The sequence below is a fragment of the Chelonoidis abingdonii genome, chromosome 2 (genome assembly GCF_003597395.2).
Source record: "Chelonoidis abingdonii isolate Lonesome George chromosome 2, CheloAbing_2.0, whole genome shotgun sequence".
In the NCBI taxonomy this organism is placed as follows: Eukaryota; Metazoa; Chordata; order Testudines; family Testudinidae; genus Chelonoidis; species Chelonoidis abingdonii.
Genome location: NC_133770.1, coordinates 286,893,571 through 286,918,359, shown reverse-complemented (window position 1 = coordinate 286,918,359; position 24,789 = coordinate 286,893,571). Strand labels below are relative to the sequence as shown.

General features: G+C 46.0%; 1 protein-coding gene across 5 annotated transcripts in view; it reads left to right on the top strand.

Moving 5' to 3' along the window:
- ST3GAL1 (ST3 beta-galactoside alpha-2,3-sialyltransferase 1) overlaps positions 1-24,789 on the top strand; it is a 140,137-nt gene that overhangs the window by 51,715 nt on the left and 63,633 nt on the right. For 3 of the 5 annotated variants that reach the window (XM_032773461.2, XM_075063266.1, XM_075063267.1), the window contains exon 2: positions 2,856-2,990. The exons of the other annotated variants lie outside the window; for them this stretch is intronic. The gene's annotated coding sequence lies outside the window, so the exon portion shown is untranslated. The remainder of the gene's footprint in view (positions 1-2,855; positions 2,991-24,789) is intronic. 5 annotated transcript variants of the gene reach the window in all.

The window sequence follows — 24,789 nt, the reverse complement described above, 5'->3', positions numbered from 1 at the left end:
CAGGAAACATCTGTGAAGAAGAAAATCAAGTTTTCCGGTTTGAGGGTGTGTCCATAGCTGGAGTAGCTTTTGGGGTATATTTTTAATCAATAACATGAGATAGGACATTTTATTTTGCCAAAAGAGGACACTCCTTTTCCACACTGCTCCAGTACTAATGAGGATTTGTTACTGATCATTTTAATAAGTAACAGTGTAAGCAGGGTCTGAACAAACTCTCCCCTGACAGCTATTTGGGGAGGGGGAGAGACTTCAGGAGCAAACTGTACTTACATGAACACACCTACTCTGCGTCGGTATCTAGCAGACAGGAGTTGTGTAGCTCCAAGTGATCAGCTATCACTGGTGTTGGGTTACAAATCACTTTAGAATTGAATGCAGGGGTAGTGAAATGTTGTTTTCAATGTTATCTTCATTGTATGATTAAAAGGGAATAGAACAGTGGTGAGCTTGTCCTGATTGAGGGGTCACCCCAGCTGAAAGGAATTTGCTAAGCCAGGGGCTCAAATGGCAGACCCCTGTGAAAGGAAGAGGGGTGGGGACAGGTGTACCAGCCAGGAGGTGAGGAATTTCCCTCAGGGTTCCCAGTCTGGTTAACCTGTTGCTCCCCAGTGCTCAAAGAGAGAGCTAAATGGGCTTCATTAGGAGGCTTTTGTTGTGTTAAAGTGCTCAAATGAGAGCTGAAATCACTAGTGGTGGGACAGTGTTTCTGTCCAGCCTGCAAAGAGCTGAAAATTACTAAGAGACTGACCTGCTGAGGTCACAGCAGAGAGGCAGGTGGCAGCAGAAAGTGACTGACAGTTGGCTAGTGAACGAGCAGCTAGTGAGGCAGTGAGGGGAACAAGCAGCTGGCAGGGTAGCCAGGCAGCGAGGAACCGTGGCCAGTGGAGAGGATCCGTGGCCGGCCAGAGCAAGTGCTCGGATGGTGGAGCAAGCAAAGTGCCTTCTTCCCCGGGTGGGAGGTGAACTGACACAGATGCACCTCTGAACTCTGGGTCCTCACTGACCAAGGACACCCACTGTGAGTGGGGTCTGGAGAGGCAGCACAGAAGGGCACAGAAAAGGAACTTTGGTTGTAGAACTCAGGAACATGAGGCAGAAGACTCTGCCCCACGCACTCTGGGGTGGGTGTCCTGCTCACAGTTTTATGTTTATGAATCCTGCTTTTGGCATTGTCTCTCATTAATGTCAGGTGATCTCTCTCCTTTCACTGAAAGTTTCTTTTCTACACTCGGATTCTGTGCTTGCGGGTTGGGAAATATTGCCTCTCAGAGGCGCCCAGGTGTGATGTGTAATTTTCCCAGATTACTGGGTAGGGGCTTGGGCTGGCTCTGTGTTTTGTTATGTTGTATTGTATTGTTGAAAAGGAACCCCTAGATTAGTGGTTCTCAAATTGTGGGTTGTGACCCCTCTTTTAATGGGGTCACTAGAACTGGCTTAGACTTGCTGGGCCCAGGGCCAAAGCCCAAGCCCCACCACCCAGGGCCAAAGGTGAACCCTGAGGGCTTCAGTCCTGGGCGGCAGGGCTCTGGCTACAGGTCCTCTGCCTGGGACTTTGGCCTCCCTCCACATCCTGGTCCAGCAGGGCTCAGGCTCCCCTGTCCCCCTCTCGGGTGGCAGGGCTCAGGCGGGTTCAGGCTTCAGGCTCCCCCCTCCTGGGGTCATGTAGCAATTTTTGTTATCAGAAAGGAGTTGCGGTGTAACGAAGTTTAAGAACCCCGATCTAGATGAACCTGGCTGTGGTTGCTACTGACTCCAACTGGCAGAAGGGTTAAAACAGCATCTGTGCAGATCCCTTAATAGAAAGTCACAATATTATTTTGGGGACCTTTGAAAAAAGGGAAGTTGACAATGCCACATCATCACAGTACTACAGGGTATTTTTGTGCAGGGAGGTTAAGGTAAACAGTCACTTAAAATGTTTCAGTGCCTTATTCTGCTGTGATCTTGCATTCCTGCAGCTTTGAATCTCCCTTGCTAGGACTAAGCAGAGCCAGGGAAAGTTAATGTGTTTGGCACTTTATTTGTATACTGTTGTGATGTTAAAAAGACTGAAACATCCCTAAGTACAAAGCAGGGGGATTTTTTTTGTGGGTTAAGTTCATGCTTTAAAACTCCACTCAGAGATAGCCCAGTAGAACCTCCTGAACTCTAAAATCCTGTCTGTATTCATATATAATTACATACTGGCTTGTTTTTTTATGCCATATTTGATGTAAAGATGAAATGGAAAGAGGCAGCATTAAATATTTATTTTCCTTACACTTGATTGGCAGTGTCTCATAAAAGCATAGGTTAAATGTTTGAACGCTGATTCAGTGTTCAAAAGGCCAGTAACTGGGCTTTTTATGAGTCTTGAACTAAGAAATATAAATATGGGATGACAGATCCTGTGGGGCTGGCTATGTAAACCAGAATGGCAGCCTTTTCTGTTCCTTCACAAGGGTAGCACAGTTTGGAAGAGATGCTAGAGAGGGAGCAGGGAGGTCACCTGCCATACTAAGGTGCCTAAGAGCCACTTAGGCCTTGATATTACAGTTCTGTCTAGGAGTGTGTGAGCAGCGAATGGAAGGCCAGCCACTGTCTACCATTGGCTCATGTGCCCCACTCTGCTCACACCTAACATGAAGATTGGAGGATGTTCAGTTGTGGGTTGGGTGTTGCGCAAATCCTGTGGATGGATTAGATGTATGACCTAACCATGCAGTCAGTCCTGATGCTGTGACTGGCATTCTTTGATTTTTAATTGTTTGTGAACAATAGAGGGAGAACATCTTTAATTCAGGGAGAAAATTCCCATACAATTGAGTGAAGTTAAAGCAAAAATCTAAAAGGACTTTCCGTTCTGGAAACAGGGAATAACTGGTGACCTGAACAAACTGAGAAGATAAATGACCTGACCAACCAGTGACCGGATCCAGAAGTTCCTTTCTCATCTATTCAAATATACTGATATGCCTGTGCCTGCCAACTCTATGATTTGCAGCTGGGTAAGGTAGAAGGGGCTGGGTTCCAACAATAAAAGAAGCAGATACTTGCTTAATTATAATAATGACTGAATGGCATTCCTAATAGTTAGTTATCTATTTTCTGACTGTAGCAATCAGTTCTAGTGATCAGTATATTTCTGTCCTTATACAAAAAACTGCTCTTGAATTGAGAGAGGCCGATATTTTAGGGTACAGAGTGATCCATTTCTGATTAATATGGCAATCTGGTAATTGATACTAGATCCCATTCATTATACCCTTGGAAATATAGGTCCTGATCCAAATCTCATTGAAATCAATGGGAGTCTTCCATTGACTTTGATTGGCTTTAGATTAGGCCAATCATGCCACATCCTGACATCATTTGGAAGCCCTCTGCCCTGTCCACACTAAAGACCTAGTTCTGCCATGCATCTTTGTGTAAATCAAGTTTATTTTTATATAAATTGCCTATATTTCCCCTTCCTCTAATCTGTTTGTCCTTAGATTGTGAGCTGCTTAGAACAAGATCCATCCGTCTTGAGTGTTCAGAAAGTATCTAACACAGATTGGGCACTACTGTAAATATACAGTAATAGTAATCCTTACGTCCTCAGTGCATAGGAAAATGGAGAATTTGAGTAAGGACCGTAGGTCCATGGAAGTCACTGGAAAGTCCCAGTGACTTCAAGGAGATTTGGTTTGGACCTGGACTATAAAGACCTCAGGATTTAGTCCATAGTGAAAAAGAACGGAAAACATCTACACACGCTGTCCAAGTGAAAAATCCACCCATAGACTCCTAGTGCTAAGTTCTGCGCTCAGTTATACTGTACAATTACATTGACTTGAATGGATTTGCATGGGTGTATTTGTTCCAGAATGACCACTGGGGCTCCAGAAGATGACTGGCGCTAAGCACTGCACAGAATTTGGATTAACCCGCACACACACATTTAGATCTAAGAGTATTGTGCATGCAAAATAGACATCTCTCTCATGCTTGCAGTGTTGTTGTAGTTGTCTTGGTCACAGAATATTAGAGACCAACACTATCTGCTATCGGACCAACTTCTGGTCTATTATTGTCATGGTCATGTTCACCTCCCCAAGCTGTAGAAACGTTGATTCAAATAATGCAATACTTCATAGGCAGAGAGGGGCAGCAGATAACCCTAATGCACTAGCTACAAATGCTCTTGCTTTGAGATAACACTGGCAACCCTAGAAACAACCCAACCTGTACTCCATGTAGCCTCCTTGTACTGCTGTTCACAGAATTAAATGGGCCCCTGAATCTTGCCTGAGAAGGAAAGCTAGCGCATATCTCTATGGCTGTCACTCACTTTGCCACACCAGGTGTTTCACATCCTATTTTTTCTTCCTTTCTAACAAATTGATGCTATGAAAGGTTTTACATTGTTTCTCAGGTCTTTGTTGGGGTCCTACCCACCCTTCTGTCTTGCATTCAGCCCTCTTCCACACCGTGTCATGCCATGGGTGATGCCTTGGCAACTCACCATTTACTGCCATGCTGGCAGATTTTTCTTGTTAAGAAACATGTTTCAAGGCTGCCTAATAACCCAGTGCTCCTGCCACAGTGGCGAAGCATTGACATTTTGATTGTCTTGCTCATTACTTCTACATAAGGCCCTGGGGGATCCTTATCCCCCTCATGCTAAGCCATGTTAACCAAATGTGTGCTGACTTTGCGACTTCTATTAAGTCACTGTAACTAGAAGCAAGAGGCAGAGCATTGCTCTCTTTATAGACCTGGAAATGCTAACCCAGCTTCTCCTAGCCAGTTATATTGAAGGTAGCCCATAGTTTCTTCCATTCACTCCTGAGCCTGCCTGTCTCATTATTATTATTATTTGCATTATCGTAGTACTGCTTCTGCGTAGAGGGATGAGTTCTTACATTAAGCCAGAATGGGTGGCAAAATCAACCATCGGTTTATAAAAACAGCGGAATGTTTGTGTGTGTGTACGTGTGCCCTAAGTGGTTGTTTTATTATACTTACACATTCATTGTAATAGGCAGTAAACACAAACTGCAGTACCCTCACTTTTTTGCTTCCTATATGCGTCATGCGGTGACAGCCTCACAGGCTTAAACAGCAGCATGCAGTTCAGTGCTATAAATTCACTGTGTTGTTGTAGCAGGTATAACATTTATTTATAATTAATGGCAGAGACCTTACACAACGATACCAATTGTTTTTGCTTTTTTTTTTTTTTAAAGGAATAAGAAATGACGGTTTTGTTTTGTTTTTTTATTACTGCTATGGCAACACAATCCAGTTGCAAAGAGTTGTAAAGAGAGGTGGAGAAGAAGGCTTTAAAGCTGAATTAGCAACAGAGCTACATAGAGAAGCACAAGGTCCTTTTGTGTACAGGGCTTTCTGTAGATCAACCTTTTTGTAATGCTGTTTGTAAAACTTTGTGGCAGTGTGAACTAAATACATGCAACAAAACTTGAAATGCAGTTTGTTTAGCCCAGATGTGGGAAAACTTTTTGGCCCAAGGGCCACATCTGGGTGGGGAAATTGCATGCAGGGCTATGAATGCAGGGCTGGAGTAGGGAGTGCAGGGTGCAAGAGGGAGTGCAGGGTGCAGGAGGGAGTACAGGGTGCAGGAGGGGGTGTGGAGTATGTGAGGATGCTCAGGGAAGGGGGTTGGGTTGCAAGGAGGGGTGCAGCAGGGGGCTCAAGGCAAGGGGTTGGGGTGCAGGAGGGGTTCTGGGTGCGGGCTCTGGCCCGGCACTGCTTACCTTGAGCAGCTCCAGGGTGGCAGCGATGTGCAGTGAGGCTAAGGCAGGCTCCCTGCCTGCCCTACCCTGCATCGCTCCGGGAAGCAGCAGGCACCACGTCCCTGCGGCCCTGATGGGAGGGGAGTGCAGCGGGTTCTATGCGCTGCCGTTGCCTGCAGGTACCTCCCCCAAAGCTCTCATTGGCCGCGGTTCCCCATTCCTGGCCAATGGGAGCTGCGGGGGGCGATGCCTTCTGGCGAGGGCAGTGCGCGGCATCTTTTGGCTTCTCCTCTCCCCTAGGGGCCACAGGGATGTGGTGCCAGCCGCTTCCAGGAACGACACTGGGCCAGGGCAGGCAGAGAGCCTGCCTTATCCTGGATCTGGCCTGCAGCCTGTAGTTTGCCCACCCTTGATTTAGCTAGTCTAAACATTCACCTTGCCTGTGAACACCATGCCTTCACGTGCACAAAGCTGTGGCAGAACAGGGAAGCACTTGCATGGGAGCCTTCCAGGGAACCCCTTACTGTTGTAGAAAGGGTGCCATGTTGCCCCTCCACTCTTTGAATCAATGCCCTAGCACAGCCTTAGAGGCCACTGCGCTGCTGGACGTGCTACCTCTCAGATGAGTTTTGTGACCATTTGTAGTAGTCATGCGAGAATATACCATATGCTGACATTAGCCTGGGTGTCCTGGCCACACTGTGGAATTCCCTTCCACCTTCCTAACTTCTGCCTCTTGTTGCAACTGAATACAGCATTCAACACTTGCTGTGGTTAACTTCTGTGTTGTGGTATTGTACATAATTGCTGTGTTTCAGCAACACCTCATTTGTCAAAGGGATTAATGACACCACATTCCCTAACGGGGAGTGTTAGAAGGCTAAATATAAGGTTGTCATGGTATAATTCCCCACTCTGAACCTTAGCGTCCAAGAGATGGGGTACCAGCATGAATTCCTCTAAGCTTGATTACCAGCTTAGGACCTGTAGCGCTACCACCAACCAGGAATTCCAGTGCCTGGTACACTCTGGTTGCCCGGGGAACCCCAAGACCCAGACCCTCTGGATCTAACAAAGGAAAGTAAACCCTTTCCCCCACTGTTGCCTCTCCCAGGCTTCCCCTCCCTGAGTTACCCTGGAAGCTCATTGTGATTCAAACTCCTTCAATCTTTAAAAAGAGAGGAAAATTCACCTTCCTCCCTCCTTCTCACTCACCTCCCAGACTCTCCCTGAGAGAGACAGTAATTCTAACACAGAGAGAAATTACCCTTTCTCTCCCCCTTCCCTCCTTTCTCCCCACATTCCCTGCTGAATCCAGACCCCGTCCCCTGGGGTCTCACACCAGAATAAAAAAAACAATCAGGTTCTTAAACAAGAAATTTTTAATTGAAGAGAGAAAAACAGTAAAAATTATCTTTGTAAATTAAGATGGAATAAGTACAGGGTCTTGCAGCTATAGACACTGGAATACCCCCCAGCCTAAGTATACAAGTACAAATTAAAATTCTTTCAGCAAAATACAAATTTGAACTCCTTCCAGCCAAATAACATTTGCAAATAAAGAAACAAACATAAGCCTAACTCGCTTTATCTACCTAGTACTCACTATTCGAACTTGTAAGAGCCTGTATCAGGGAGATTGGAGAGAAACCTGGTTGCATGTCTGGTCACTCTGAGAACCCAGAGAGAACAACAACAAAAAAACTAACAGCACACACACAGAAACTTCCCTCCCTCAAGATTTGAAAGTATCCTGTCCCCTGATTGGTTCTCTGGTCAGGTGACAGCCAGGCTTACTGAACTTGTTAACCCTTTACAGTCAAAAGAGATATGAAGTACTTCTGTGCTATTAACTCTTACTTATCTGTTTATGACAAAGGTCTGCAAGAGCTTTGAGAGTCTCAGAGGCCCACCTTGGAGTATGTTGGCCAAGGTGACTTGCCCATGATTATGCAAGGAGTTAGGTCTCCAGCCAGGAACATATACCAGATCTCAGGACTTCTGGTCCTTTTTTTCTTTCACCACAAGACTGTTCTTCCTCCCTCTCATGATCATTTAATTAGTTAGCTGATATTTGTACAACCATTTGAAGATGTCTGGCCAACTTCAACTGAGGTGTACCACCAATGAAATCAGTGATCTCACACCCCAGGGCTGGATTTCACCAAAGAAAGCCGAAAAGGATAAAGTGTGAGTGTGGTTATTACCTACAATCAAATCTTACTCTTGGCATCAGCACCATTACAGAATGAGTAACTGGGTCAGAAACTGCTGTCCCTTTTGCATTAATGGCAGTGTTCATGAGGACAAAGTTTAAGGCCTGATCATGCAAAAGCACTAGGAGCTGAGGGTATGTACACACCTTGCAGAAATGGGACCTCAGCGGATACATAATGGATCTGACTTTCAGAGGCGTCAAGCACTCACAGCTCCCATTGTTTAGCTGGAGTTCTGAAACTGAAGCCCAGAGCTGTCCGGGGTAGCTTTCCTTTGCCCGGCTGTGAAATTCTGCTTGTTTACACTGTAAGTTTTTTGAGTGATGGTCCCTATTATATTCCACTTAGGATTATGCACATGCGCCTGGAGCTGGAGCTTTTAAACATAGTGGTGTCTGTTGGTCAGCTCGTGTGCCCTTGTTCGGCCTCGTGGTTTTGACTGAGATGATAAAGGGCAGCGTGGACCGACTGCGCTCTCAGTCCTTCTCGCCGCCACACGGCCCGAGTTGGAGCTCCTGCTGTTCTCTCGTTCCTTGTGACATACTTTCCCTTTTTCGGGAAAAAGACTGTTTGTTCTTGTATATAGTTAGCATTTATTAGTTTTTAGTGTTAGTAGCAGTTGTATTGGGATTTAGGACTCTGGGATGCCATTTTGGAGGTTTTCTGCCTTGCCTAGCACAGTGTGATCATGGGCCAGGACTGCGGCTCCTCGGTGCTACCACAGTACAGTAATAATAATGGTACTCCAGGGAAAGCTGATTTCATTTTCTTTCTGCTCCAGAATGCCAGGGTAACGGGACGGGGAGAGTAGCAGCAGCAAAACAAGTGGGTGAGAGGCAGCGTCCTGCTAGGAAGGGGGAAAGCCTTCAATAATAGGCACTGTGTTCGGAGGAAAATAGAGACGTGCCAATGTGTGGCCAAGGTGAATGGACTCCTTTGTGTTCTCACAAAGCTGTATTGTGAACGGCTTGCAGCAGGTACGCTGAGCTGCCCCGAGGAACCTCGCTCAGGGGCCATGGCTGGTTAAAGGAGCCCGTCTCCCCAGACAGCAATGGCAATGATACCAAGGGCATGTTGGGTTTTTGTTGTTGTTGTTGCTTAATGCTGCTGTGAGAGTGCAATGGGGCTCAGTGTAATAGTTTCAAAACAGCAGCCCGAGCTGCTGAGCACCTGGCAAGTTTCAGTGCTGAGAAAGGAGTACTGCTTGGTTCTGCTTTGCAGCTGCTGAGTCTAGCAAGGGACTTGGGGAAGTTGCAAAGGGTCTTAGTTACTCAGTGTCATCTTAACCATTTAATCAGGATTTCCACTCCCTGAATCCTTCGGCTGAGTCATTTTGCAGCTTTCTATTATACATGGGGGCTGGGTGATGGAGCTACCTTCAGAGGAAATAAAGGGGTTTGTCCAGCCACTGTGTTCAGTTAGCACTAGATCTGGAGTCAATAGTAGAGGTTCAAGTACCCCTCTACCCCTATATAATGCTGTCGTCGGGAGCCAAAAAATCTTACTGCGTTATAGGTGAAACCGTGTTATATCGAACTTGCTTTGATCCACCACCGGAGTGCGCAGCCCCCCCCCCGAGCACTGCTTTACCGCGTTATATCCAAATTCATGTTATACTGGGTCGCGTTATATTGGGGTAGAGGTGTAGATAGTAATGGGAAGGGAGATCTCATTGCACCCATGGGAGACTAAAGGAGCGATGTGGAGGAGTATACTCTTTCCAGCCAAGGAGAGGAGGGGAGTGGTTTTCCCCCTTGCTTTAACCGCTGATCTATAGGACCTTTTAATTCTCCAAGAGAGCTTGGCTCCGCTAAGGATGGCAGACTCTGGCCCTTTCACATTAAGGGTCAGATTGTGATTGGCCCTCACACAGGCTTGTCAGGATCAGGGCACACAAGAAGTTTCCCTTCTCTCTTTTGCAGATCCCACCCATGGGAACAACACAATAGCAAGTCCCGTGAACAATGCCCTTTCCTCATGCCCTGCACCCCAAGCAAGCAAATTATCCCAAAGAGAATGGCAAGGAGGTGGGGCTCCTGTCACCAACCTGCAGAGGGGCCAGCACTTTGGTGGGGGTCGAGGGGAGAGAGAAGCATCATAGTGCAACCCCCCTTCATGTGCCCAGTCTGTCCCAGTGTTCCCCCGCCCCAGGCTCCACACCATCCATATGCAGGACTGTGCGTAAACAGCACAATCTTGCCCAGTTTTTCTCAAACTGGGGTCCATTGACTCCCTGGACCCTGCTATCAACACCTCCCCCTCCCTCCCTCAACTCTTCCCCCCCCCCACCTTCCTAGCACCTCCTGCATGCTGGTGAACAGCTGTTCCACCGTGTGCAGGAGGCGCTGGGAGGGAGCGGGACAAGCAGGGATGGGGCGGAATCATGTCCAGGGCCGCCCGCCGTGCTGATCAATTCCTTCCTCTCCCTCTCTCAGTTCCTCCTGCCCTTCCCAGCACCTCCTGCATGCTGGAGAACAGCTGTTCCACGGAGTGCAGGAGGCACTGGGAGGGAGGAGAGGGGACGGGGGTGCTTGGGGGAGGGGAGGAAAGAGGAAGGGAAAAGGGGTGGAGTAGGAGCAGGAAAAGGTAGGGTGGGACCTTGGGGCAAGGGGTGGAATGGGGGTGAGGCCTGGGGCTGAGCAGGAGGGGGAGTTGAGGGCCCACAACAAAATTTTAAATCAAAACAGGGGTCCTCAGGTTACTAAAGTTTGAGAACCAACCACTGATATAGCCCTAAGGGCCCAGCTTCCTAGCTTGTCTTTCCTGCTTTCTTGCCTGAAGCATTTCTCTAAGCAACAGCTGTTGGGAACACTCCGCCACACATTCCCACACTGCAAAGCACATGCCATCTGACACAGCCTTCTTCCCCTCGAAGCCCACCTTACCCTTCCCCATCTGAAAGTCCAGTTAGATCCTTGGGTGAATACACCAGATTTGTTTTTAGGTTAATTGAAGGCTCATCTTAGGGAAAAGTCACCCTGAAGTGCCGACCAAAATGGGATTGAAAAGCAGCATACAGCGTGGATCTCAGTCCTTGCCATTGCCATGCCAGAATAACATTGAGTTTCCGTAAATGCTAGTAGCTTTGGGTTCCCTTGGGGAATCCTTTTTCTGTACTGATCACTCTGTCCAAACGAAGTGACCTGTGCAGTAGCAAAATCCCCAGAGGAAGATTCAGACGAGTCTCTCAGCACCAAGACATGCCTGTAAAGGGACCCTAGCAGTGTAAGTCATAATGCTTAGGAAGTAAAAGCTTCATGACATCGCTCAAAGGGCACAAAGCCTTGATCTACAGGCACTGCCTGTGTGAAGTGAGTTTGTTGATCCCAAGATACTTTGACATGATCACTGCTTTATTTTCCTGTTTGCCTGGAGCTTCAGAAGCGCTATCACCACAGCGTGGGAGTACCATGGTGAGCCTATTGGACCAAATCGAGCTTTTCCAGTCTATAGAAATTACATCCAGAAAACCATGTTAAAAGAATGTTAAAGTTGCAAAGTCAAGAGCTGCATAGTTAGGCTTTTCCAGAATTAAGGCTGCCCGGGCAACTTTACTTCAGCCCCCTTGTGTGTATGCCTTATGAGCGTCTTTAATTACAGGATCCCGTCCTATGCTTTTCCACAAGAGCCCTGGCTCTGCCCACTTCCATCCCCATCCCACCCACCTGCATGGCTGGCAATGAAGCAGCTCTGTAGCAGTGGCAGATTTAACTGTCAGCAAATGATGACACCTCCGCTCCCTGTCTCCTCCTCCCATCTGCCAGTAGCTGAGAATCAAAAAGATGGGCCCTGATGCAGGTTTTTATTGTGGATGAGCTACAAACCGACAAAGCTGAAAGTCCCATAGATGATCTTAACCCCCTCCCCCCCCAACCCAAAGACCCTATAAATGAACAACATCAAAGGCCCTGTAGATGAGCAGATCAACAATGAAGCAGGTCAAACCAGTCTTTCTGCTGGAATAGGTTTGATGTTCCCATCTGATAAGTTACTTTCAAGATTCAGTTTTATCAGCTGAGTAATTGCATATGCTTGTACAAATTGGTCCGTGCTAGCCCACTGAAAGTGATATGCCAAATGGATCATGTCTTTTTTTTTCCCTACAAGACATCATATTTTATCTTCAGTTTACAGAATGGAAATGTGGGATTGTGGGTTTGCATGTCAGGTGGGCTTAGCATATCTGTCGGTTTATGCATACTGTCACATTTGTTGATTGTTCAGGAATACAGAAACTCAAAAGTCTACATGGTTAACAATGATTGGAAGAATATGCTAAAGTCAGTGTCTGTTCATGGAGGAGCAAACATGTGCAGTGCCAGATTTTATAGTTTGTGAAGGGTCATAGTATCAAGGCATATTTTGATAAACAACCATCTGAAAATATTAGGAACCCCAAACCCTGCACCCCAAACCCCTCATCCCCATCCCCAAACCCCCTGCATCATCCCGCAGCCCCCCTCCCACTTTCTGAATCCCTCTGCTGTAGCCTGGAGTCCCCTCCTGCACCCCAAATCCCTCATCCCCATCCCCACCCCTACCTCAGAGCACTCACCCCCAGCCGGAGCCCTCTCCTCCTACACCCCAACTCCCTACGCCATCCCAGAGCCCTCTCCCGCACCCTGAACCCATCATTTCTGGCCCCACCCCCAGAGCTTGCACCCCCATTTAGAGCCCATACCCCCTCCCACACCCCAACCCACTGCCCCAGCCCAGTGAAAGTGAGTGAAGGTGGGGAGAGCGAGCAACCGAGGGAGGGGGAATGTACTGAGCAGGGTTTGGGGGCTCGGAAGGGGCGGGGAAGGAGTAAGGGCCTTGTGGCAGGGGAAGGGCTAGGGTGTTAAGTTTTGTGTGATTAGAAAGTTGGCAACCCTACTTGACACAGTCAAAACTTCAGCTAGTTTATGTCTCCCGTTCCATGACCACTGTGAAGTTCTGGAGAGCAACAGTTGTGGTATTTACTTGAGTATCATTAAGCTACTTGCCAGACATAGTATAACTTTTGTCCAGCATATTAGTGATACCAAGAGAATCAAATATTTGAGCAAGACAGTTACTGATGAATTTGTGTCTTTTAGCATCAGAAACCAGGATGTGCATACATAATAGTTGCCAACTAGTTACATTTTTTTACTGTCATAATAGAGCCAACCATGGATATTAGCCATTTCGATCGAATGGCCAGTTTGCTTTGCTTTGTTAATATTGATCTTATCGAAGGAAAAGCAGATATAAAGGAGCAAGTTGTAAGCTTTGTGGCAGTAAATGAGGCAGATGCTGCATTCTTGTGTGACCTGTTAACTAACGTCGTATTCTGCAAGTATGGGTTAGACCATATCTGGACAGGGATATGATCGGGGCAATGTTATAGTCAGAGCGCTTGGAAGATTGCAAGCAAAAATGAGAGAGTATCTTTCAGGCAAGGGACACAACACGTATGCACCAAACACGCGTTGCCCAGTATATCAAATTAACCTAGTTTTGGTGCATGCTGCTGAAAAAAGTCCAGTCAAGACCTGAAGTTTTTCTTTGCAACTTTGCAGGACATATTTATATATTTTGCAGACTCTAACCATCAATGGAAAAAACTAAAAATTATTTTTATTATAAAACACCTGTTCAAGAGAGTACAGTTTTGCAAAGGGAAATGGAACTTGATGATGCAGTTCAGGCCACTGAAGAAGTTGATAGGATTGATGCAGCAGATGAAATTGAACAGGCTTCTGAAAAATGAAGGAGATCTTTACATCTAAAGGCACTCTGCCAGAGTAGATGGGCAGCTCAAATGAAAGTCACTGAGGCAACGATGGTAAATTTTCAGAGTATAATCGAATGCCTGGAAAATGAAACGGTGGCTGAACGCAAGAATAGTGAAGATAAACGTTGAACAAAAAGCAACCTGTCTTTGATGGTGTGGGTGTTCTACCTCAGCCTGTTATCATGGCATAGGATCTTAGTTATCATGGCTACTACCTCTGGAATTCTTCAGTCAAAAAAATTGACCTGTTCTAAGTTCTCTGGACAGTTGAGAGCATTGCAAATTTGTAAAAGAATCTCAGGACCAGTGGGAAGCAATGGGTTTTGAAAATGCAAACTATCCAAGCCATAGGAAGAGGTGTGTATGTCACATGGAGGATGAATTTAAATAGAATTCTGTGTTAGAAGCAAAGGATCACCATCAAAGGAAATATTTCAAGGTCTTAGACAATAGGGTCAGGAACTAAAACATTGATGTAAGGGATTTCAAGAGGCAGCTACTCTACTTGGTTTCCTCCATCCCAGTCCATTTCAGAATGTAACTTCAGAAGAGTCACAGGCGAAAGTTCTTAAACCCATGGGACATTTTTCTTTAAGCTTGGTTCACGACATCGGCTTTCAAGATGTATTATTGTACAAAGGACACAGAAGTGTTCAGTTTGTCACTTGGGGTCCGGAGCTATTTGAATTTCAGAGTGTCAGGTTCTCTTGATGCTGATTTTCCAGAAATGGAAGTGTTATGTTGACTTTCTCACCCTACCAACTGGGATGACTAGTGCTGAACACACTATGAGCACATGAACATGGATTTGCACTATCACAGACACAGCTGAGGGACCTTTCACTTCTTGCAAGACAACAAAGACAGCAAAGTTGGAACTGGACAGCATCATAGCACACTTTGCCAGGGAAAAGTATCATTGTGGTTTGTAGATGTGTGCTGTTGGGGTCTTCCCTCTTGGGGTGACTGGGAGCCAGGCCGCCTCACTACACAAGTTCAGTGAGTCGGGGAATTAGCTTGGTGGGACAGGCAACAGTCAAGGGCTCAGATCCTCAGGCAGGGGCTGAGTAAATAGTTCTGGAACAAGCCCAGGCCCTGGGTCAGGGTGGGGCAGCAACAAACTGGAGCTCAGACCTTCAGGCAGGGGCTGAGCAAATAGTTCAAGACCAAAACCCAGGCTTCTGGTCCTGAGCGTCGGGGCGAGGGGGAGACTGACACCCGTGGGCGGGGTGGCAGGGGGGACGCAGGCCCACCCACTCCACTGCGTCCCAGCTTGGGGCCCTGACAGCGACCTGCTGCTGTGTCAGTGGGGATCCTGGCCACAACACACTGACATCGGCTCTGGGTGTGCCACAGCCAGACTAACGTCGGCTGCCCCCAGGCTACTTCCGACATCCCCCTATATCAGTACCTGCGTCTGGTTAGCGTCTTCCACGGCATCAAGCACCATGGGCAACTTGTACTCCACGAGCGGTAAGCTGGGGAGCTCCTCTGGGTCCTTTCTCACCAGTAAGCTTACTGGCTTCTCCAGTGTCTGGTCGGCGTCCGGCCTCAACTGGTATGGCCAGTCCTCGGGGCGGTCACAGGCGGCAGGAGTCTCCCCAGCGGGAGCTAGGGCACCAGCGTCTGACCTGTCCAGCAGCCACGCAGCTTCTGAGCCCTGGGGTTTGACCTGTGGGGGGCGGGTGCAGGCTCCAGTGGCTCCGCCCACTTTGGCAGCCGGAGGGGCTCATCCCTTTCTGGGGCAGCTGGGAGCCAGGCTGCCTCACTACATGGTTCAAGGTTCCAATCACCGGGAAAACGCAACTCACACAATGTGGGTGAGATTCCACTTTTGTTTAGGCCTATGACTTTTGTTTTCTGTTTTTTGTTAACTTTTCATCTTTAAAAAAGCCTAAGGTGATGTGACCATTGCACCCCAGGCTGCCTGTTTGCTGACCATACTCTGACTCTTAAATCTGCCCCTGCCCTGCAAAACCTGCTTCCCATCTTGTGCTTCTATCTGTGATGCATGTAGTGGGCACAAGGGAGTCAGGGGGAGCTTTATGCCTTTTACTTCATCATTCTGCCATGCAAACCAGGACGCAACTGGGCCCATAGTTTGAAGCTCATGCAACCTCACACTCCAATCAAACCTGGTGTCATTACTAAATAGTTGTATTTTTAATTATTTTAAGCTGAAAGTTTTCTGTTCTGGTGCTAAAACGGGATGCAAAAGTTGTTTCTGGGCTCTCTCTCCCTTGAACTTGTTATCTGCATGCTGTTGAGTTACTCAAGCTAGGCACAGCTCTGTTTCTCAAATAGACATGACTGCAGCCAATAAATGCATTTCAGACATGTGGTTGCAAAAACAAATGCCCAGTTCAGAAACGAGAAATGCCTGTAGTAGATTTAAAAGCCACCCTCTAAAAGATTTAGAGGAGAGTTAGATCAAGAGGGATCAACTGAGTTTGTTTTTAAAGTAATACCAGAACTTTTTGCACTCATAGTACATCTGTTTCCTGTAACCCATAATGGCCCAATGTACTGCCGTTGTCTGCTCTGTTCCTCTACCTTATGCATATTTCCACTGCCCATGTAAGAAAATTACTTGTACTGCTGACAATGGGACAGATCCTCAGCTGGTGTGAGTCAGAGGCGCATAATTGAAATAAAGATTCAAGTCAATGTTGCTGCATCGATTCACACCAGCTGAAGATATATTAACTAAAAGGCTCTCTTTTTAGATGAACAGGTGGGAATGATCACAAGAACTCGGGTCACAGTGCAGTTATTTCTCTGGTGTTGATTTTCTCTTTCTAAGTGGGGCAGTGTCCCCCTGAGAACAAGCAGCCATTACTGGTCAAATTCTGAGCTGACTGCATTGGGTTATCAGGATGTAGCATCTAGATGACTCAAATAGAGCCCTTCTCCATCCCTGCTAATGTTTCTGAAAAACTGTGACACCCTTCAGCAGCCGCTAAATCTTCTTCGCAAAAAGTCATATGTCAGTTCCCCCAGGGGGGCTCTTGTCTGCTGAACTCTGTTAGTAATGACTTACTTATGGATGCAGTCATTATTTCTCAGCACTCTCTCTCTTTCAAAAAAAAAAAAAAAAGAGAGAAAGAGAGAGAGAGAAAACCCAACATCGATCTGTTAAAAACAAGCGGAGTAGAATGGGATTTTTACAAGAGCTTAATTCATAAAATAAAAGATTCTCTGCAAGTCCCTGGGGAGATTTTAATGAAAGGTGAAGAAACTATGTGCGTTTTGCCCCTGTTTCACTGAAACCATCTAGATTAAAAGTGTGGTTACTCCCACTTGAAAAACAAAGCTCTGCTGTTGATTGTTGGTGCTTTATTATTTTCAAATGAGACATCAGCCCACGTCTCTGCCACATGGTCATTAGGGGTAGCATTTTCAAAAGCGTTCAGCACTGGCCTGACTGTGCTCCTATTGAATGAATGGGAGTTTTATCAGAAACTTCAGCTTTAGGCCAGTTTTGAGAGCTTCTGGAAATACCACTCAAAAGTTGCCATGACATTTCTGATGAGAGTGGGAGTGTGAACCCCAGACCGTGAACTAATTCCAAAGTGGATAACATTTCCTTGTCTAAATCACCCCTTTATTTTCAGATGGACTCAGTAGTTTTACCTCCTCTTCCAAGCTATTGTGTAGCGATGTTGGTGCACTGTTAAATAGCTCCCACATTGCACCCTAGATGTGGCTACATTTCAGTCATGAATGAAGTGATTCCTGTGCACGTAAAGTTCTGAGGTCTATCGGGAAGAAAGGCACTTGTGTACGTGAAGGCAGAATTAAAAGGCTATCTTTTAAAGTACCATAATTATACTCCTTCTCCACCAAAGGGCTGCAGGAAAGGGCAAGGATATGGGAAAGGTTATGGTGAAATTCTGTCCTGGAACGCACATTTGTATCATCCCAAACTTTCCAGTGGGAGCTGTACAGTTGAACCTGAGATTTTAGCTCAAATGTTACATCTCCTCTGCTATCTTTGGCCAGGTCTACACTGCGACTTTAAATCGGTTTAATGGCCGATATACCGATTTAACGCTGTATCTGTTCACACGACGTCGTCATTAATATCGAGTTAAACGGCTCCTTAAATCGATTTCGGAACTCCTCCCAAACGAGAGGAGTAGCGCAGCGCTGAATTCGATAGTGATAACTGCGGAATTTAGGGTTCGTATGTGACGGAATCAACTATTGGCCTCGGCGGCATCCCAGAGTGCAGCCACTGACCGCTTCTGGACAGCAATCTGAACTCGATTGCACGGCAGGTAAACAGGAAAAAGCCGCGAACTTTGATACATTTTTCCTGCTTTGCCAGCGTGGAGCCCTTGATCAGCACGGCTGGCGATGCAAGTCTGAAATCGAAAAAGAGCTCCAGCATTAGACCGTACGGGAGATTACTAGGTCTGATCGCTGTATGGGGAGACAAATCTGTTGTATCCAGCTCCGTTACAAGAACACGAAAATGCCAAAGCGTTATTGAATAAAAAACTCCAGATACACAGCGCTGCGTACAAGCGTAAACGGGAAGCCAGAGACTAAATGGACGCTTCATGAAGGAGGGAGGGTACTGAGGACTCCAGCTATCCCACAGTCCACAGCAGTCTCTGAAAATTATTTGCATTCTTGGCTGAGCTCCCAATGTCTGTAGGTTCAAACACAGTGTCTGGCGTGGTTCAGGGACAGCTCCTCAGTTTATTTCCCCCCCCACACGTGAAAAAAAAAGGAAAGATTGCTGTGCTATGGCGTTTGCTCAATGCACTCCGCGAAAAAAGGCTTCCAAAGGGTTGTCTGCTGCCTTCACAAAGGGAGGGTGAGGCTGTACCCAGCACCACCCGGGGCAATGTTTTCTGCCCCATCAGGCACTGTGCTCTCAACACGAAGTGGACTATGGGATAGCTGAGCGGAACAGCTACCCACGGTGCACTGCTCCTATGAAATCGATGGTTAGCTTATGGACCGTTGGACGCAAACAATCGATTTCGGGATCCCACTGTGGACACGCTAAACCGATTTTATTAGATCTGTTTTGTAATATCGGTTTAAGCTAATTCGAAATAATCGTGCAGTGTAGACGTACACTCAGTGTCGAGATAGTGCCTACTGCTGCTTCTGAGATCATCCCTGACGCTGGTAGAGTTAGCCAGACATGAAATTCAATAAACTGGGAGTGTATCCTGCCCCACTGGGTCTCGGGATGTTACTTAGCCATTTTTGCTGGGGATGAGTTTTATCCCTGGTGGTCTGCTGAGTGAAATGTCTTGCTTTTGTAATGCACCAGATTGCACCAAATGGCAGATAGCCAAAAGTACTCACTACCTCTGCAAACAGTCCCTGAGCTGCAAACTGGCATTGCAACCCTGACTCAATAACCAATGACCTACAGACAGTGTTCTTCTAACGCCTGGTGTACCTTTAAGATATGGGACCAACTGCAGTCCTGGTGCTGAATACAAATCCTATCGCCATCACTCGAGCTGTGCCTGATGGAGCTTGGTTCACGGACTCTGTGATCTCAGCCTAGCACTCCAAAGGCAAAAGCTTTGCTTTTATATCTGGATTGCCTGATTTGGACACTGTTTTCTTTTGTGTTAATTTTCCTGCTTTCATAAACCTGTAGACTACAGCACAATACTCCATTTTTTTAAAATAGGGAAAATCCATTTTGTACCATATTAATTAATCTTCTTCTGCTAATCGTGCCTATATGAGAAAGGGATACTTTGAATTTCTCTTTGAACCAGAAACCCCTTAAATATGCAAAGAGCACTGACTGCCTTAACATTCTCTCTTGTATTTTTAATCATGTAAGAAAACTGAGAAAAGATGCTGCAAATTTTTTTTTTTTTTTTTGGTATGTGTGGGGGGGTGCCTCTGGCTTTCAATTATCAGTATCTACACAATTCAATATTAACATCTTTAATGCGCTTTAGATTGCACAGTCCAGCCACTGTATATGTGCCTTTGATATATGCAAATCCTTTTTGTATGCAACTCTTGATATATTTTCATATTCAGGATTATGTGAAGCCCTTTTCTGTGCCTCTAATGTATGCTAATCTTTGTTTCTTTAAAAACACTTTTCTAAACTCCAGATGTAAAGCCGCAATTTCTGCTTTACTGGAATCCTTCATCTCTGCAATTCCTCTCCTGTGTATGGGCTGCTCTGTGGGTCCAGACTCCACTGCCATTGAGTCAAAGGCAAAGCTTCCATTGACTGCAGTGGGGCAAGACTGGGGGCTATGTGCTGAACTTGACTTTGATCATGTGGCCTTCATTACATTTGGAGTGGGAGGAAATGAATGAAGCACATGACAGGCCAAACTGGTCACATTTGAAATTAAGGGTATATTAATCAACCATGCATAAAAATGAATACATGATTAATAGGTGGTTCAGTAAATTGTTAGTGAAATTGTCATAGTTTGTTATAGAGTTCAGTAGATCAACAGGTGGCATATAACATCCTTGACTGATACAGATTTTAGATGGTTATGAGCACACTATTTATGTCTGTAACATGCTGTTATTTGTTAACACTTTACAATCTATTTAGTGTGCGACCACTAAATTTTCAAAAGGATGTGTAATGGATTTCCTGCATACTGTTTTGCACGTACCTCCTTGCACAAACATCAGCTGTAATATATACACAAATACCGATGTGTGAGTGCACACCTACTGGAGTTTGTGCGTGGGTGGTGTGAAGCGTGCATTTCTGAAACTGGCTCGTAATATACAACATTCACATCTCTGTAACATAAGAAGTGCAAAAGTGAAATCACACCTGGGTTAGTGAAGGAACAAGTCCCTGTGGTGATACCAAGTCTTCCTTAGAGAAGATCCAGTGCATATAATGAATAAATGTTTAATGCTACCTCAGGGTAGATGGTGTTGTTATTATTATAAGACAAGAATTGTCAGTTTATAAAGAAACAACCACGCAAAGAACTGTTTGTCTTCATTTCAAATTAGAGATGTGCCGGGAATCCTAGATAAGATGGTCAGAGTTGATCACGTGGGCCAGACAGCCCGACTCCTTATAGCTTGTCGGGTTAGTCACTACGAAAAGACTGCCCCAGCCTTACCCATTAGTGGACAGTTGCCCATATCAGAGAAACTACTACCTAGTTTGTCCCAGTTCAGGCTTATAAACTGTCTGCGTGCAACCCAGCTTGCCTGCCTAGCAGCATGTGGGGAGCTTGAGGAGGAAAGGTTTGTACCTCATGAGCTTCTAATGACATATCTACTGTAGTGCAGGATAGGAAGAGATCTGCTAACACAAGCTAGTGGGGAGAAAAGCTTGATTTCTTCACCAAGCTGAAGACGGTTAGCTGGATGACCTGATCTGAAAGTAGCTTCCCAACAATGCACGTCTGTAAGAGACAATGCTACCAATGCTTTTTCTTCCACTGCTGTGTTATCAGTACATTGCTGGTGAGCATTGTCAAGCTGTGAAGCAATCCAATGCTGCTCATAATACGTTGGCACCAGTGTGGCCAAATTGCACCATGGGCTCTTTTTCTCACAGGCTCTCAAGTTTATCCCCCAAATCCTTTAGTACGTAAAGATGCTGAAGTGACATGTACTGCAAATGGCTCAGTGGAGAGGGGGGTGCACCATGTACAGTACCCAGCATGCGAGCATGTTTTTAAGATGGCATAACTTCCCAGGAAAGACAGTCACCTACTAGCATTAGTTTCTCTCTCCTGGGGCTGGCCTTTTGTCAGGTTTTTGTCAGGGCCTGGAGGAAGAAACAGTGGGCACCTGTGGAGCAGTTTGCAAGTGGTGATTGGTATCATGCTGTTTGGAGTGCGAACCTCAGAGCACACTGTCAAAAGCAGGGCAAACAATCCAAACTGGTGTTATGTTCTGTAATTAGATTTCACCAACCCAGTCCCAAATGTGAACTCCCAAAGTATTACAGTAGTCTTATAGTGGAGTCACAGTCCAGTCAGCTTGCCTTGGTGGCAAGGTAGAACACTATAACGATCAATTACACCAAAAATCACAAAACATTCAGGTTACACCCAGTTCCAAGAGACCAGTCACTCGCTCAGGTCAATTTGCATCCTAGATTTCACACCAAAGACAATGCTGGTAACCAATTCTGTAGTAAACTAGCTGCAGGTTTATTAGCTAAGAAAAAGGAATGAGAGTTATCGAGAGGTTAAAGCAGGTAAAAATATTTATATAGATGATTCACGGACTATAATTTCCAAAGATAGCAGAGATGTTGTAATCTGCCAGTTTCCCTAAAGTCTTTTAGGGCTACCCAGAGTAACTGTGGATTTGCATTGTCTCTTTTAGTTATTCTGCCCTGTTCAAATCCAGCCAGTCCAGAGATGATGAATTTTTCCTTTGGTCTATATTTATAGCTTCTTTTTACAGAAATCAAGCTGACAGCAACAGGTCTCACTCAGATCCCTTCTTCATGGAGGGTGGGGGGAGGAATACACTTAAAGTCTTTGATATCACACACACACACACACACACACAGTGACCCTTTGCTTTCCATGCTAAAATTCTTTATTTGCATTACACATGGCTTCTTTCCTGTTTGAGGCGTTACTTAATTCCAGAGGTATATACAATGCAACTATTTGCTATTACATTATAACAGGGTACAGATAAGTGAAAACAATGCATGCCACATCCTATGAGCTTTTCATGAAGTTTGTACACTAAACACATTCTTACACATTTTAACATCTACCTAGAACTATCCTAACACACAAGTGACCTGGCCTGTCTTCCAGCTGTGTATTTGTCAGTCCTCAGCTGGCACCTAGGCTTTAGTCAGAGCTGGCACTTGGCTTACCAGCATCACAGCTGGCTCCTGAGACTGACATGTTGGCACACAAATCGTGTTTGCATGAAAATGTGCTAACACAGGCTGCAGACTTAGGTGCATCTTGCTCTGTTATAGCCATAATGAGCTAGAAAGGTCAGCTGAGGAAGTTTATTTTGGTTAATTATCAGATGTTACTCATTTTTGCACGTAGGCTGGAAGAAGTTGAAGTGCTGTTGTAGTCAGTAATTGGTATCAATCTAAAATGGCCCCCTGCTTAGCTTATCAACTCTCTGTAAATGACATAGTTTTGGGGTGTAACTCCAATGATTTCAATAGTTCATGTCTCTTCTTGTCATAACTTGTTATTCCACTGTCTCCTAGCCTTGCATGGTGAATGGAGCTCAGTGAGGGAGATGGGTTCTGTCCTGCCTCATGCATTATCAGAGCAATTTTAGCTACCTGAAGGAGGGAGGGATAATTCAGTGGTTTGAGCATTGGCCTACTAAGCCCAGGGTTGAGAGTTCAATCCTTGAGGGGGCCATGTAGGGATCTGGGGCAAAAATCTGTCTGGGGATTGGTCCTGCTTGGAGCAGGGGGTTGGACTGGATGACCTCCTGAGGTCCCTTCCAACCCTGATATTCTATGATTTTATACCTTCTCAAGGCAGAAGTTCAGCTACCCCAGTGTCTGAGGACAGGAGTACCTAGATGGGTGGTGTTGAGTTCAGAAGCAGAAAGACCACAGATGGATTTTAAGATCCTGGATTGAGTTTGAGGCACAGGCAGTTAGGAAAATCCATCTTTTGACTTATACATAGCAATTTGGGATCAGAGAGGGAGACTAAATATGTAACTCTGAGTCACTTTTACTGAGTCCTTCTTCACTTAAAGCCTGAACCAAAGCCTGTTGACTTTGCTGGCTTTAAGTCTGCTCCCTTAAGAACATGTGGTTGCCATCAGTGTAGCTTGTGATATATCCCCAGATGTTGATGTGTTAATTACTTAGGCTAAACAATCTGTTCCACCTTGTATTTAGCTGTGATACTCTCAGTACCTTTCTGCACGTCTGGGAAGAGCTCTGTGTGGCTCGTAACCTTGTCTCTCTCACCCATCTTATGTCTCTAACTTCATTCATGGTATTCTCAGCTTCGATGGTAGCAGCAGGAATTTGTTCTAGAAATTAACCTGGCACTCTACCTCTGGGGGAGGGTATAACCCTACCTGATCCTTTTCGGGTTTTGCTCCTTAGCACTGTGAGTTCACAAAGGCTGTGTCTACACTGTAGCTGGGAGCCTGCCCCCCAGCCCACGTAGACAGACACACACTTGCTTCGCTCAGTCTACTGCACTAAAAATAACAGGGTGGACGTTAAGGCAGGGGAGACAGCATGATATAGCCACATGCGTACAAGCCTGCTTGACCACCCCAGTGTCCAAGGTTGGGTGGTTAACTCGTGCCATAAAGTCCACGCTGCTCCTTTCAGTTGCTAGTGAAAGCGAGTCTGTCTAGAAGAAACCACTCCTTGAAGAAGTAGCTGCTGAGGTATGCAGGGGCAGGGAAAGCCTCTACTTCTCCTCCTCAACCTGTTTGGACTGAATGTGTTCTGCACTCCCCAGTCTGCGAGGGAGAGGAGGGGACAGTGACAGTTGCTGTTTGAGTGCAGACAGTCACACAGACACTTCTGGTCCAGCCTGTCTCTGGAAAGCCGCAGACGGGGTTTCCCTTACAACCCCATTCTGTGATATGCACTGAAGTTTGCCAAGATAAATATTTATTTTCAGGGACCAGAAACTAGGTTTCCCATGCAAATTCCCATTAATCCTGTGCAGAGAGCTGGGCGAGAAGGCCATTCACTTAACCTGACTTGCAGGTCCACTATGCAAATCATTATGCAATGCCAGCACTCAAGTGTAGATTAAATCACCAGGCAGAGAAGGCGCCTATCTAGCTGCCTAGCCTGGGCCTACCTTGGAAGTCTGCAGGGTGATAAGGTGAGATAAACATTTATTTATTCAGACAGTTAACCTCCTGAGATGCTTAACTCTTTCTCTGTAGAAACTGCTTCCTGTTCTTTCCCATGCATTATGATGAACGAAATGATGCCAGCTCCTCTTTCTGACACCTTTCTCCATCTCAGGGCTGCCCAGAGGGTTCAGGGGGCCTGAGGCAAAGCAATTTTGGGGGCCACTTCCATAAAAAAAAGTTGCAGTACTATAGAGTACTATATTCTCTTGGGGGCCCCTGTGGGGCCTGTGGCAAATTGCCCCACTTGCCACTCCCCCTCCCCCTC